Genomic DNA, 14,240 nt, shown 5'->3' with positions numbered 1-14,240 from the left:
ATGTAGGTGGAATTCCACCTTGTAGGAACATCCAAGCATAAAGACTTTTTAGCAAGATTTTCATCTTTACAACATTCTTGAAACTTTTTCCACATAGCAGGATTGCCTGATGTATCTCTCTGCTTGCCTAACCCGTAACCCGTTCAATACACACATTTGCTTCTTTTGTACCGTCTTGAACAATAAGATTTACAATATGAGTCATACACCTTATATGAAGGTGACTACCACCCATTAGGTTGGTCCCCCATTTAGTTAGTTGCTTAGACAACTTAGTTATTGCCACACTATTTGAACTAGCATTATCAACTGTAACAGTGAAAATTTGATGCAATCCCCACTCATGTAAGCACTTACTAATAGAATTTCCAAGATCTTCACCTCTATGACTAGAGATTGGACAAAAATTGATAATTCGTTTATGCAAAGTCCAATTCTTATCAATCCAATGAGCAGTAATGACCATATAATTGATTATTTGAATGGAAGTCCAAGTATCCGTGGTTAAAGACACCCTTTGTTGTGTTTCCTTAAAAACAACCATCAACTTATGTTTTTCTTCATCAAAAAGATCAAAACAATCACGAGTCACAGTGGTACGGGAAGGAATGTGGTAACAAGGTTGTGCTACTTTCATAAATTGTTTAAAACCTTCCTTTTCAACAAATCTGAAAGGAAGTTCATCAATAATTACCATACGACACAAGGCCTTTCTACACTCTTTCTAGTCAAATTTCCATGGAACAACAACTACATCACCCTTGTTACACCCTATCATTGGTTGAAATGCTAATTTTGTGTCACGCCCCGAGCCTACACCCTGGACGTGGCCGACACTCGAAGACCATGTCTTGCCCCAAGTGAACCCTTGGTCTGGCTTTCTTAACTCAGCGGAAACTTAACTCGACAACAACTCAATGCAATGCAAGGTCATAAAACAACCTAACTGATAAAAATCTGGCTAAAAAGGCAACTCGAGTCCCAAAATAGAATATTTACATATATACATAGATGAGATACTCAAAACCAACTGACTGACTGTCTATGAAACCTCTATAATACTGAGATGGATGTTGGGATAGACCCCACAACATCCTAATAAAACAAAACTAAGAGAACAAAATAATCGAGTCCTCTGGAACGCAAAAAGGCTCACCACTGACTCTGAAGTACTCAACTGGATCAACGGCGAACCGGATGCTGGCCCTGGGTACCTGTGTCTGCATCATAATAAGATGTAGGCCAACTGGCATCAGTACATTGAATGTACGAGTATGCGAGCTGAAAAGCTAAACCACAACTTAAATCTTGGAAGGAGTACAAAGGAACTCTTACCATGGCTCTGTTCAACTCGTGAATAACTGAACTCAATATATAAAGCAATAAGACACATGCAATATATAAAGCTTGTAAAATAGTGTAATTAACTTAGCTTGTTAAAGATAAAACAATAACAAACTCAACTTTACTTATATAAAAGTAATATAACTTTAGTGGGAGATTCTTTAACCGACAATCACCACTATGAGCCCTAGTGGTGATACAACGTTTTACCTCACGTTGCCCAAGGACCATCCTATACCTTGCCGTGATATAGGAAGCTAACTTTACTAAGTGGATCCACTAGCTTAATCTTACGAATTCATCTAAAAAGTATGACCCGTTAACTCCCATGTTGGCGCATGGTTCTTATGGAGAGTTGAGTTTATATGAACTCGTGTCCCCAATTCGGTGCTCAAGACTACTCCCAAAAATACTTAGCTCATAAGTGTTATAAACACATCTTTCTTTATTTGAGATAATTACTCAAAACTTTGCCCGAAGGCTCACTTGGAATCGATGTTCCTTTTTCTTGAAAACTAGCCCAAAGGCTCTTTTGGAAACATAGTTCCTTTCTTACTCAAATGTAAAAACATTTAGAAACTTCTTTGGGAATACATAGTTCCCTAATACTTTTGAGAAATGAACTCAACTTTAAACTCATTACTCAACTTGAAACTCTTGCCTTAACTTGAAACTCTTACTTGACTTGAGACTTGAGCCTTAAAATGAAGTTAAAACATTCAATAAAGACTCTTGAATAACTTTAAAAACTTGCTTGACTTGCTTCTTAACTTCCAAGCTTAACTCTTAACTTCACTTGACTTGGAAACTAACTTTCCTTGAATTGGAATTATGAATTCAAGGTGTTCGATCACATGTTATGGATGAGTTCTTTACGTTTAGACGTACCTTGGGGTGTTGGAAACAACTAGGGAACATAGGTACAACACCTAAGAACATGCATGAGAAAGTGGGGAAAGAATGGAAAAACTTGGCGCTCTTGGAGCTCTGAGAGGCGCGGAGCGCCAAACCAAAAACTTAAGAGGAGGCCTGCTGACGCTCTGATGGGGGCGCCGCCCCGGGGGGGAAAGTTCAGAGGTCCTCTTGGGGCACGCTGACAGGCGCGATGCCCCACCCTTTTTCCCCGAAAACTGACTTTTCTCCTTAGTTTTCTCCTACTCTAAACCTTCCACACATCAAATTAAGTTTCCAGCCCCAAACACTTAAAATCATAAACCTCTCAACATGCAATAGATTCAACTCAAAAACACCACCCGAAACATACACCAAACCAACAAGAACTTCAACACAACACAACTATAACTTCAACAATTATAACCAACAACTTCAACAAACATATTCAATCTTTTCTCAAAATTAAACGAGCTTGGCGTGTGGGGGAAAGAACCAACCCAACACTATGAACTCACATACCTTAATAGGGATCACCCCCGAAGAAAAACCACGATGATCTTTACGAAGTTTGCTTCTTCTTCTCCTTTCTCTCTTTTTCTCTCAAGAACCCTAACTCTTACTCTATTTAAAAAGGGAAAAACTGATCAAAATCAGTCTTACACCTTAATATATATCCAAAGACAAGGCTAGGGAAAAGACCAAAATACCCTTACAAATTTCCGGACGGATTCCCTGCCAACTGCCCTTCTTTCAAAGGGCATAACTCGCTCATACGAACTCGGAATTGAGCAAACTCAATGGTGTTGGAAAGACCAATCCACGAACTTTGCAACCAAAACTGGAACCACATCTAGATCATCCTGAGCTAGGAGTTATAACTATTCAAAGTTGGCCAAAAATTCATTATTTTCCATACTTAGCAAAATTTTCCAGATTTTTAATTCTTTCCAAAAAAGACTATTTCCAAGTTTTTAAGCTTCTTCCCAGTCCCCAACTTGCAAGATGTCACATTTTGATTGTTTAATATCAATATTATAAGGCATCTTTGGGAATTTGGCTATATGAGTAAGCATTGACGTCGTACCATGTTCTTTTGTGTCAGCAAAATACTCTCTCTTACAGTAGTTGCAAACACCCTTTTCACTTCCATCAGAATCAGTTTTACGAGAAAAATGCTCCCACGCACGAGATCTTTTTTTCCTTCCTTTCTTTACTTGGAACTCAATAGTTTGACTTTGACCTATTGCATTTGAATTAGAAGCTCCACTTTCACCAACAACCTTATCAATTATTATATTTTCAGCCATGATACTTTCACCAAAAACTACGAAAATATATAAAATAATCGTTTATTGAACTATTTTTTATAAGAGGTCGATGAAGCAATGAACTGTTGAAGTCTTGAAGGAACTAAACAAAGAGTAATTAGTTTTATTAAAGCAAGAACTACAAAGTACAATCAGTTGGCTAAGTAAAATCAAATTTTACACACATGAGTCATGACAATAGACACATCACAATATCACACAAACCAGAAACTAAAATACAAGTACAAGCAAATGATCCCAAGTGCCAAACAAACCAAATGCCAATTCAAATAAAACAGTGATGTCTATTCAACTATTTCAATTTTAGTTTTCTCATTATTCAAATCCAAACGTCATGAAATTAAAGTGCAACCACAATCATTTTATCATAAATCAAATCCAAACATCAGACTTCATAGTAAAATCTTGAAATTAAGTGAATTTAAAATTTTGAGACTTACTTGTGAGGCGTGAGCAGTGAGCGACTGAGAAGTGAGATACTAAGACTGAAGAGCCGAGTAGGTCTGTGCAGAAGTCGTGAGAACTGAGAAGAGTGAGACTCGAAGTCTATTCTCGAGCAGTCGAGCTTCTAACTACTGAAATTTGAGCTTGTTCACCTATTAGACAACCAACAAATGACATTTAAAGGAGGAAATTTTAACACCAATGCAGAATAGGCTGCTACAAATGAACTCCATTATCGCGAAAATCATCCATTAGACTAGAATATAGTACACAAATGCACTGAATATAGTCAATATTATGTTCCTTTGTTTGAATCATGAAAATAGACATACATGATGATAAATGGAACGAATAAAAAAATTGCAGGCTTGAGGTGTCATCGTTAATCGTTACCTTGCGAGTTGCGTCCTCGCCTAAGTGACTGGAGTAGTCGTCGCCTCGCCGGACGCCTGAGACCTGAGTGAGAGTGACTGGAGTCAAGTCGTCGCCTCGCCTGAGTTTGGAAATTGGAGAAACTTTGTAGTTTGAAATTTGGAGAAACGAGAGGAGCGGCAAGAAGTCGAGAAGAGTTTCAAGTTCTAAAAATTAAAAACCCTAAGTCCCTAACTGAGATATGAGAAATGTGAAATTAGAAATTAGGGGAAAAAAACAACGGGTCTTATCAGGGTATCAGGTACCCCGAGATGTTTCCTTCCCAACCCGACCCCCGAACCGTTAATCCAATAAAAAAAATTACTGAACCGAGCCCCGAACCAATTACCCATTATCCCAATAAACCAAAAATTGGTTCGGGTTAATGGTTTGACCCGATTTTTGCACGGCCTAGTTCAAACCACTCAGCCCAAAGAGGCAAAGACTATTTTTCCTCTTGGGGTTTCATCCCATTTCCTTGCAAATTTGAGTCAAATTAGTGGTGGCAAATGGGCGGGTTGGGTCAAATTTGGGCGGATTGAAAATGGGTCAATATAAAATGGGTAATAATTCCACCCGCCCATATTTGATATGGATTGGGTAACAAATGAGTTGGGTAAAATACTAGTTTACCCTTATTCTCATTAGTAAATAGTATTCTACTTAAGAATTCAACTTGAAGAAAATGTTTTAGTCTCTTTTTAGATGAAAAATATTGAATATACTTTATTTCGTTATATTGTATCATAAAACTAAAAACAAAAAATCCTATAACTTTTCAATATAAAATAAATTTATGTAATTACAAGGGGAATTTTTTTTTAATTTCAAAGTAAATGAATATTTGCATTTTAGGACTAAAACATGCTTAATGCACTTCAAGCAATATCCATACTCATACATTATTTGCTTATTTTACACTATTATTTGTTATCCAATATAAAATTTGTTATCTCATGTATTAAGGTTAGCAAAACAGAAACAGAAAATAGATGAAACATACGGAAATAATAATCCGAGTGCACAGAACTCACTGTGTTTCCTTAAAAAATTTAATCCCCTCAAGTACTCGAGGTTACAGATTAATTCGTCCAAGATAAAACGGATCAACTATTAGAGAAGTAGTGGTACCTCAAACTTCACTAATTTCAGCGAACGCAAGAACAACAACAAGAGCACACACAGACTCAGTCAATCGACAATTTTGTTTATGTAAAAAAATGTATGCAGAGAGGAAAAAAAATTAGTGAATGAAAAATGGGAAAAACCTCTTATTTATAGCCAATTGCAGCAAGGAACGCGTATGTTCGGACAGTAGTATCTTTCCAGAACATTGTCTATTTTTGGGAAAAGTAACGTCTTTTCAGAAGGAACAGGTCCCTTCAGAACGACGTTACCGTTACACACGAATTTCAAATAAATCCTGTTACGCAAAATTAATTTTGTTAATTAACTAATATCCTGAATTAATTTATACGAGAAAGGAAATCAATTAATGAGATTGATTAAATAAATTTTGTCCAAAAATATTATCAATCACATCATTTGCCAAATCCGAAGCCGAAGCCGAGCGAGCAACAACGACGACGGTGCGAGGGGGCACCTTCTTCTTAACCCTTTAAAAACTAAATGAAGTGTTTCCTAATATAAGGACAACAATTTTCCTTTCTTCTACCAATATGGGAGAAATGACTTTTCATTTGCAATTTGCAATGACTTTTCATTTTCTCTCCAAAATTGGTTCCCCCACATTTTCCATTTTCTCTTCTTATTTCCCATTCACACCTTGCTAAAACCCAACAATCCCCCACATGAATGGGGAATGTCTATTGTTAAAACATGTGTGTCTCGTAAGTAAGGGTTAATCGCATCTGGATAAGTAGGTTTCCCTTTAAACTTTCCGTAGTAAACATATATCAGATATACCCGGTCAATCGGTAGATTTGATATCTTTGAACCGTCGAGCTTTGGTGTATACCTAGACAACATAAGTCACACAATCAACCCTTGAACTGTTTTTTATTCTCATTATTTTGTTCGTTTCAGTCATGAACACATCTTGGTTAATAAGTGCTTAGAGAACTGGCCTTACCAGATTCTCCTTGAAGTGGCTTACACTTCACACTTACATAAGTAGTTTCTAACTATGTTATTCTGTAGATACACTATTTGATATACCCTGTATCAAACTTAGAAACCATTAAACAGTCTTTATACCTTTATCCTGGTTACTGAACATTGTCTCATCATGAGAATGGACCATAAAATAAATTTTGACAATGTTGAATCGTCATCTATGATTTTGTTTGATCTCCTTGAACCTAGATCTCGGGATCTCCAGTCTTCTAGGTAGAGTTATTGCCACGATGCTTGTTCTCGGCCATAGTCCCATTCCCGTCGATGATCTCTCAACTCCCTCTCTAGTTAGGCCTTTTGTAAGTGGATCTGACACATTATCCTTTGACTTTACATAGTCAATTGTGATAATTCCACTAGAGAGTAGTTGTCTAACTGAGTTATGTCTTCATCGTATGTGACGGGACTTCCCGTTATACATAACATTTCCATCCCTTCCTATTGTAGCTTGACTATCACAGTGTATGCATATAGGGGCCATTGGTTTGGGCAAAAACAGAATATCTTCTAAGAAATTCCGGAGCCATTCAGCTTCTCCACCTGCCTTGTCTAAGGCGATGAATTCAGATCTATTGTAGAGCGAGCTATACATGTTTGTTTGAATGATTTCCAAGATATTGCTCCTCCACCAATAGTGAAAATATATCCACTCGTGGATTTCGTTTCAGGTGACCCAGTAATCCAATTTGCATCATTATATCCTTCAAGAACTGCTGGATATTTGTTGTAATGCAAAACATAGTTTTGAGTGTCATCTAAGTACCCCAAAACTCTCTTCATTGCCATCCAATGATTTTGATTGGGATTACTTGTGTATCGACTCAGTTTACTTATAGCGCAGGCTATGTCTGGTCGTGTACAATTCATGACATACATCAAACTTCCCAATACTCTAGCATAATCCAATTGAGACTGACTTTCACATTTATTCTTAGCAAGATTATGGTTCACATCAATTGGGGTTTTTCCCTTTTGAAATTCAAATACTTGAACTTTTCAAGTACCTTTTGAATATAATGAGATTGAGACAATGCTAGACCGTTAGGAGTTTTGTGAATCTTAATTCCCAATATCAAATCGGCAACTCCTAGATCTTTCATATCAAACTTACTAGCGAGCATATGCTTAGTAGCTTTTACATTATCAATGTCCTTTCTCATTATCAGAATGTCATCCAAATATAGGCATGCAATGACCTCCTGATTCGGAGTGTCTTTAATGTAGATACATTTATCACATTCATTGATCTTAAATTCATTTGACAACATGGTTTGATCAAATTTTGCATGCCATTGTTTCGGTGCTTGTTTTAGTCCATAAAGTGACTTAACAAGTTTGCATGCTTTATTTTCTTTATCGGGAACTACGAAGCCATGTAAATCTCTTCCTCCAGCTCTCCATTTAAAAAGGTAGTTTTCACATCCATTTGATGGGTTTCAAGATCGTATACTGTAGTTAGGGCAATTAATATCCGAATTGATGTAATCCTAGTCACTGGCGAGTATGTGCCAAAATAATCAAGACCTTCTTTATGTCTAAAGCCTTTGACAACAAGTCTTGCTTTGTATTTGTCAATAGTTCCATCATCTTTCATCTTTCTTTTGAAGATCCATTTCGAACCCAAGGGTTTGTTCCCTGGAGGAAGATCAACCAACTCCCATGTATGATTTCTTAAGATTGATTCAATCTCACTATTGACAGCCTCCTTCCAAGAGGTTGAGTCGCTAGACATCATATCTTCCTTGAATGTTTGAGGCTCACTTTCAAGAAGGAATGTTACAAAATCAGATCCAAATGAAGTAGTTGTCCTTTGACGTTTACTGCGCCTTCGACTCTCTTCATTAGGTTCATTCTCTTTTGGTTCTTCTCGAGGTCGTTTAGACCCCCTACTAGATGACTCAAGTCTAGTTTTATACAGATAAATATGTTCAAACAATTCAGCATTATCTGATTCCATTACCGTATTGTCATAAATATCCGGATGTTCGGACTTATGAACCAAAAATCGACATGCCTTGCTATTTGTGGCATATCCAATGAATACACAATCTACAGTCTTAGGCCCTATTTTCACCCTCTTAGGTAGAGGAACTTGGACTTTGGCTAGACACCCCCACATGTTGAAATATTTAAAGTTGAGTTTTCTACCTTTCCATTTCTCATATGGAGCAACATGTGCCTTGGTGTGAGGCACTCTATTGAGTATTCGATTTGCTGTAAAGATAGATTCCCCCCACAAGTTTTGTGGTAAACCTGAACTTATAAGTAAGGCATTCATCATCTCCTTTACAGTTTGGTTTTTCCTTTCCGCAATTCCATTAGATTGAGAAGAGTAAGGAGCAGTAGTTTGATGGATGATTCCATTTTCCAAATATATTTCTGCAAATGGAGATTCATATTCTCCACCTCTATCACTTCTGATCATTTTGATCTTTTTATCCAACTGATTTTCAACTTCAGTTTTATATTGTCTAAATGCATCTATTGCTTCATCATTACCATTTAGCAAATAAACATAACAATATCTAGTGCAATCGTCAATAAAAGTTATGAAATACTTTTTCCCACCACGTGATGGTGTTGACTTCATGTCACAAATGTCAGTGTAAATCAGTTCTAAGGGGTATGAATTCCTTTCAACAGATATATAAGGATGCTTAGCATACTTAGATTCAACGCAAACTTGACATTTTAATTTATTGCACTCAAATTTAGGCAAAACATTTAAGTTAATCAGTTTTCGCAAGGTTTTGTTATTGATGTGTCCCAAACGTTCATATCATAAACATTTAGACTCAAGCAAGTAAGAAGAAGCAGAATCTTTATTTATATCAACTGCAATTACATTGAGTTTGAAGAGGCCCTCAGTGAGGTAACCTTTTCCTACATACATCTCATTCTTACTGACTACAACTTTATCAGAAACAAATACACATTTGAATCCATTATTGGTAAGAACTGGTAGAGAAACTAAGTTCTTTCGCAATTCTAGAACATACAAGACCCTGTTCAAAGCCACCACCTTGCCCGATGTCATCTTCAAGTGGACTTGCCAGTTCCTTCAACCTTTGTTGCAGCAGAGTTCGCCATAAATAACTTCTCGTCTGCTGGTGCTGGAGTATATGATGCAAATAATTCTTTGTTGGCACAAATATGGCATGAGGCACCAAAATCTATCCACCATTCTCTTGTATTTCCAACCAAGTTGCATTCTAAAAGCATTGCACAAAGATCGTCCATCTCTTCTTTGGATTCAGTCAAATTTGCTTGATTCTTCTTCTTGTCCTTCTTGGGACCCTGACATTCAGTAGCCCTATGACCACGTTTGCCACAATTTGAAACAGTTTTCATTGAATTTCTCCTTAGGAGGATTGCTCTTTGGACCAGATGTTTTCTTTATTTTCTTTGATTTTGTGAGATCTTCTTAAACAATATTTACTCCAGATATTGTTGAATTACCACGTGACCTCTTTTCTGCGGCCTTGTTATCCTCTTCGATTCTCAACCTTACCATGAGATCATCAACAGTCATCTCCTTGCGTTTATGTTTCAAGTAGTTTTTGAAGTCCTTCCCCAACGGTGGTAACTTCTCAATAATGGCCGCCACTTGAAAATCATCATTCACAATCAATCCTACATTAAAGATTATGTGAGTATTAAGAATAGACTTAATATGTTCAACATAGGTATTAAATAAATTTATATCTTCAGCAAGGAGATCATGGATTATGACCTGCAGTTTTTGAACTTGGGTGACGACGGTCTTACTGTTTATCATCTTATAGTCCAAAAACTTTGCCACAATGAACTTCTTCATTCCGGCATCCTCTGTTTTGTACTTCTTTTCTAGAGCATCCCAAAGTTCTTTTGTGGTCTTGACACTATTGTACACATTGTACAGATCATCTTGCAGGTCACTTAGAATATAGTTTTTACACAAAAAATTTGAATGTGTCCATGCTTCTGTCACCAAGAATTGTTCTTCGGTCGAAGTTTCATCTGACATAACAGGAACATTCTCATTAATGAACCTCTGCAGACTCAACGTAGTCAGAAAGAAGAACATCTTCTGCTGCCATCTCTTGAAGTCGACTCCAGAAAACTTTGCAGGTTTCTCTTGCAGGGCAGCAATTGAACGATTGCAACTATTATTGCATCTAATTTTTTCAATACATTTTATAATTGTTTAATTTTGTCTTTGATTCCTGTTTGATACAATAATTGCAAATTTGCTATTGAGATTGAAATTTACGTATTGAATTATTGGATTTTGGACTATTATGTGTAGATGTTCTAGAATTTGACATAATGGAGATGCTGAGAAGAACGAGATGTTGTGGTATTAATTGTGAGAATATATTTAGGTTATAAGATACATAATTAAGAGTTTGCATTGGAAGAGATAACTTATTGTTTTGTAAAATAATGTTGTGCACAATATGTTATTGAAGGCAGTATTTTTTTTAAAAAAATTTAACTATTTGGTTGAAGAAAATGGCTAAGAGCTTATTCTAGCAACTAGCTAGATATATAGCACGGGGTCCAATATATATTACTCTTTGTGTTTTAATTTATTTATGTGATATATGTGGAATTTGAAGTTAACCAATTTCTTAACATGTTTTTATATATTAGAGTCAACCAATTTTTTTTAATATATATATATATATATATATATATATATATATATATATATATATATATATATAGAGAGAGAGAGAGAGAGAGAGAATTTTTTAAGTTGCTAATTATTGTGATTTATAGTATTTTTTTACATAATTTTCATATAATATATATTACTCCTTTTGTGTTGATCATGTGATACAAATGAAGTTTCAAAAGTCAATCATTTTTTTTTATAAATTCTTTTTGATATTTAAGGTATTAATTACTGTGGTTTACAATATATTTTATGTATTTTATATAATATCTCTGTCTCTTTATCTCAATTTATGTGGTATAAATGAAATTTTGAGAGTTAACAAAATCTTTTTATATATTTTCAAATATTTTGAAGCTATTAATTATTATGATTTATAAAGTGATAAAAGACAAATTTAAAAAACGAAAACTTTAAATTGTCAAACTACCCCTGGCTACAAGCAGACATGTTGAAACTTGAGAAGTTATTCAAAATTTTATATGATTTTTAAAAATATTTTAAGTTATTAATACTGTGATTTATAATTTTTTAAGCGATTTTGAAGTAATATATATTATTTCGTTCTCCCAATTTATACGGCATAGATATAATTTCAAAAATAAATTATTTTTATATCTTTTAAATATTTTTAATTTTTAATTATTATAATTTGTAGTACCTTTTACGTAATTTTTAAATAATTTTTGTTACTTCTCATATCCCAATTTATGTGGAATTGATATAATTTCGAGAGTTAGCCAATTTTGTTTATATCTTTTAAATTTCGAAGTTGTTAATTATTGTGATTTATATACTTTTTATGTCATTGTCAAATAATATATGTCATTTCCCCTAACCCATTTAATGTGTCACACATATAATTTTGAAAGTCAAATGTTTTTTTTAATATTAATTTTAAATATTTTAACTTATTAATTATTGTGATTTAAAGTATTATTACTGTAATTTTCAAATATATAACAGGCTAAAAAAGAAATGTAAGACAAAATTAAAAGGAAAAAAGTGTAGAATTAATGGTCAATTAATGTGATGCAAATGAAATTTGAATAGGCAGCTAAGTGTTGTATATATTATTTTTTAAAAATTAAGTTGTTAATTATTGTGACTTATAGTACTATTATGTTTTCAACATCATTTTTATAAATAACATATGTTTCTTCTTTTATCTTAATTTATGTGGCACAATAGAATTTAGAGAGTTAATCATTTTTTTTTATGATTTTTCAATATTTGAATTCAATAATTATAATAATTTATAGTACTTTTTATATAAACTTTAAATAATATATGTTATTTCTTCTATCCTAATTTATGTGACATTAATAGAATTTTGAGTGTTGATAATTTTTTAATACTATTTTTAAATATTAGTAATGAACAATCATATTATCATTTAAATTTAGCCTTAGTAATGAAATATGAAATATTAAATTTTATTAGTTAATTTTATTCTACATGATCTGAAACACAATAACAAAGAGCCTAAAATAACTACAAATGAATACTAAATATGTCTACCAAAAAAAAAAGAATAGTACTAAATATTATTGATGGGATGTGTGGGTCTGAGTAAGTGCTAACATCAGCACTTTTATGCCTTTAAGGCATTGAAAAAAGCCTCACATTTCAATATATTTACCAATATGTACCAAATTACCCGTGTCTAGGAAATTATCAACAAAAGGACACAATAGGAATTAGAGGGAAAAAATCATGAAATGCACAATTCCCAAAGCGAATTGTATAAGCATTCACAGCAAAGTATATAGCAGAATTAGATAGTAACTTACCAAATTACCCATGTCTAGGAAGCAAGCATGTTGACGAACAGCTGCTTCCTAGACTCTTCTATATATTAGTAATTAGTAATTAGTAATTAGAACACGAACTTAGTGTGCTTTGATTTAACTTTTTTTGCTATGTTGTGATATTGTGATGAGGCAACTAGGATCTGTGAAAAATAGCCAGATTGGATTCAGGTGAGAATAATTTTGTATTGGATGTCTTTTAGAATTTAGTAATTACTCGGGGGAAGTAATTATTGGATAATAAGATATACCAACACCATTAATTCATGTCCATCTGTGAAGCAAAAATGCAACAACTGACGGCCACTTTGTGCTCTCTTGTTAATGTTATAACTATTTGAAATGTAACTGCAAAGATTATTTTCTTCATTCAAATGTAAACTCAAGAAGTTATTCACACAATCTAAACTCCATTGTTGATCGAGTATTAGACTTTTTTATTAATCTTGCACGAGTTTGTTTTGAATATGAGAGCATGCATCCCAATATTAGGGGAATTAAAGAAGCTAAGGTAGTTTATGTGTGTTGCATAATGGGGGCATGATGCATCTCGTCAGGCTGTTGGGGTAATTGAATGTCCAAAATCTCTACTCTCCGGTTCATTTTTTTCCTGATTCTTATGGCTATATCTGCCGGATCAAACCGCCCCATTATGCTTATTCTCTTCTCTTGCTTCTCAATCAGATGCATCTCTATTTCTACACATATATAATAGAGTTTAATTTAATTTAGATCCATCAATAAAGAATTATATATGCCAGCTTACCTTTCATTCGTAGAATGATTCTTCTCATTTTCTTGCAACAACAAGGGCAATCTAGATTAACCCGCATCACCATGCATACCTGCTGCGATTATATATATATATCAATTACAATTATAATTATATATGTACGTACGTTCCAAAAATTATATATGATATATATTGGAGTAGTTACCTGTCCTGACATGAAATAAAGGTACAATGTTATGTTTGGACAAAACCTCACTTTTTAGTGATGATATATGAACCTTAGCCTTTTGTAATAATACTAATACTAGCTAGAGGAATCATTCTATTAATTGCTTGGCCCGCTAAGAAGCCTTTGGAATGAGGGTTACGTTACGTCATACCACAATTAGAATTTACTAGGCCTTTTCAAGGGTAGGTGTTACCGAATATTAGATTCATCAAAATTCCATTCTTTTCTTGAACTCAAACCACACCCATTA

General features: G+C 34.2%; 1 long non-coding RNA gene across 1 annotated transcript; it reads right to left on the bottom strand.

Moving 5' to 3' along the window:
• Positions 1-13,569: 13,569 nt before the first annotated feature.
• LOC125837715 (uncharacterized) lies at positions 13,570-14,001 on the bottom strand. The gene is made up of 3 exons (XR_007443535.1): positions 13,967-14,001; positions 13,795-13,873; positions 13,570-13,726 (listed from the first exon to the last, which is right to left on the bottom strand). It is a non-coding gene; the product is annotated as an uncharacterized LOC125837715 (long non-coding RNA).
• Between the last annotated feature and the right edge of the window lie 239 nt (positions 14,002-14,240).

The sequence above is a fragment of the Solanum verrucosum genome, unplaced genomic scaffold (assembly GCF_900185275.1).
Source record: "Solanum verrucosum unplaced genomic scaffold, falcon-dt-bn FXZP01000029.1, whole genome shotgun sequence".
In the NCBI taxonomy this organism is placed as follows: domain Eukaryota; kingdom Viridiplantae; phylum Streptophyta; class Magnoliopsida; order Solanales; family Solanaceae; genus Solanum; species Solanum verrucosum.
This window is presented reverse-complemented; position numbering and strand designations above follow the sequence as displayed.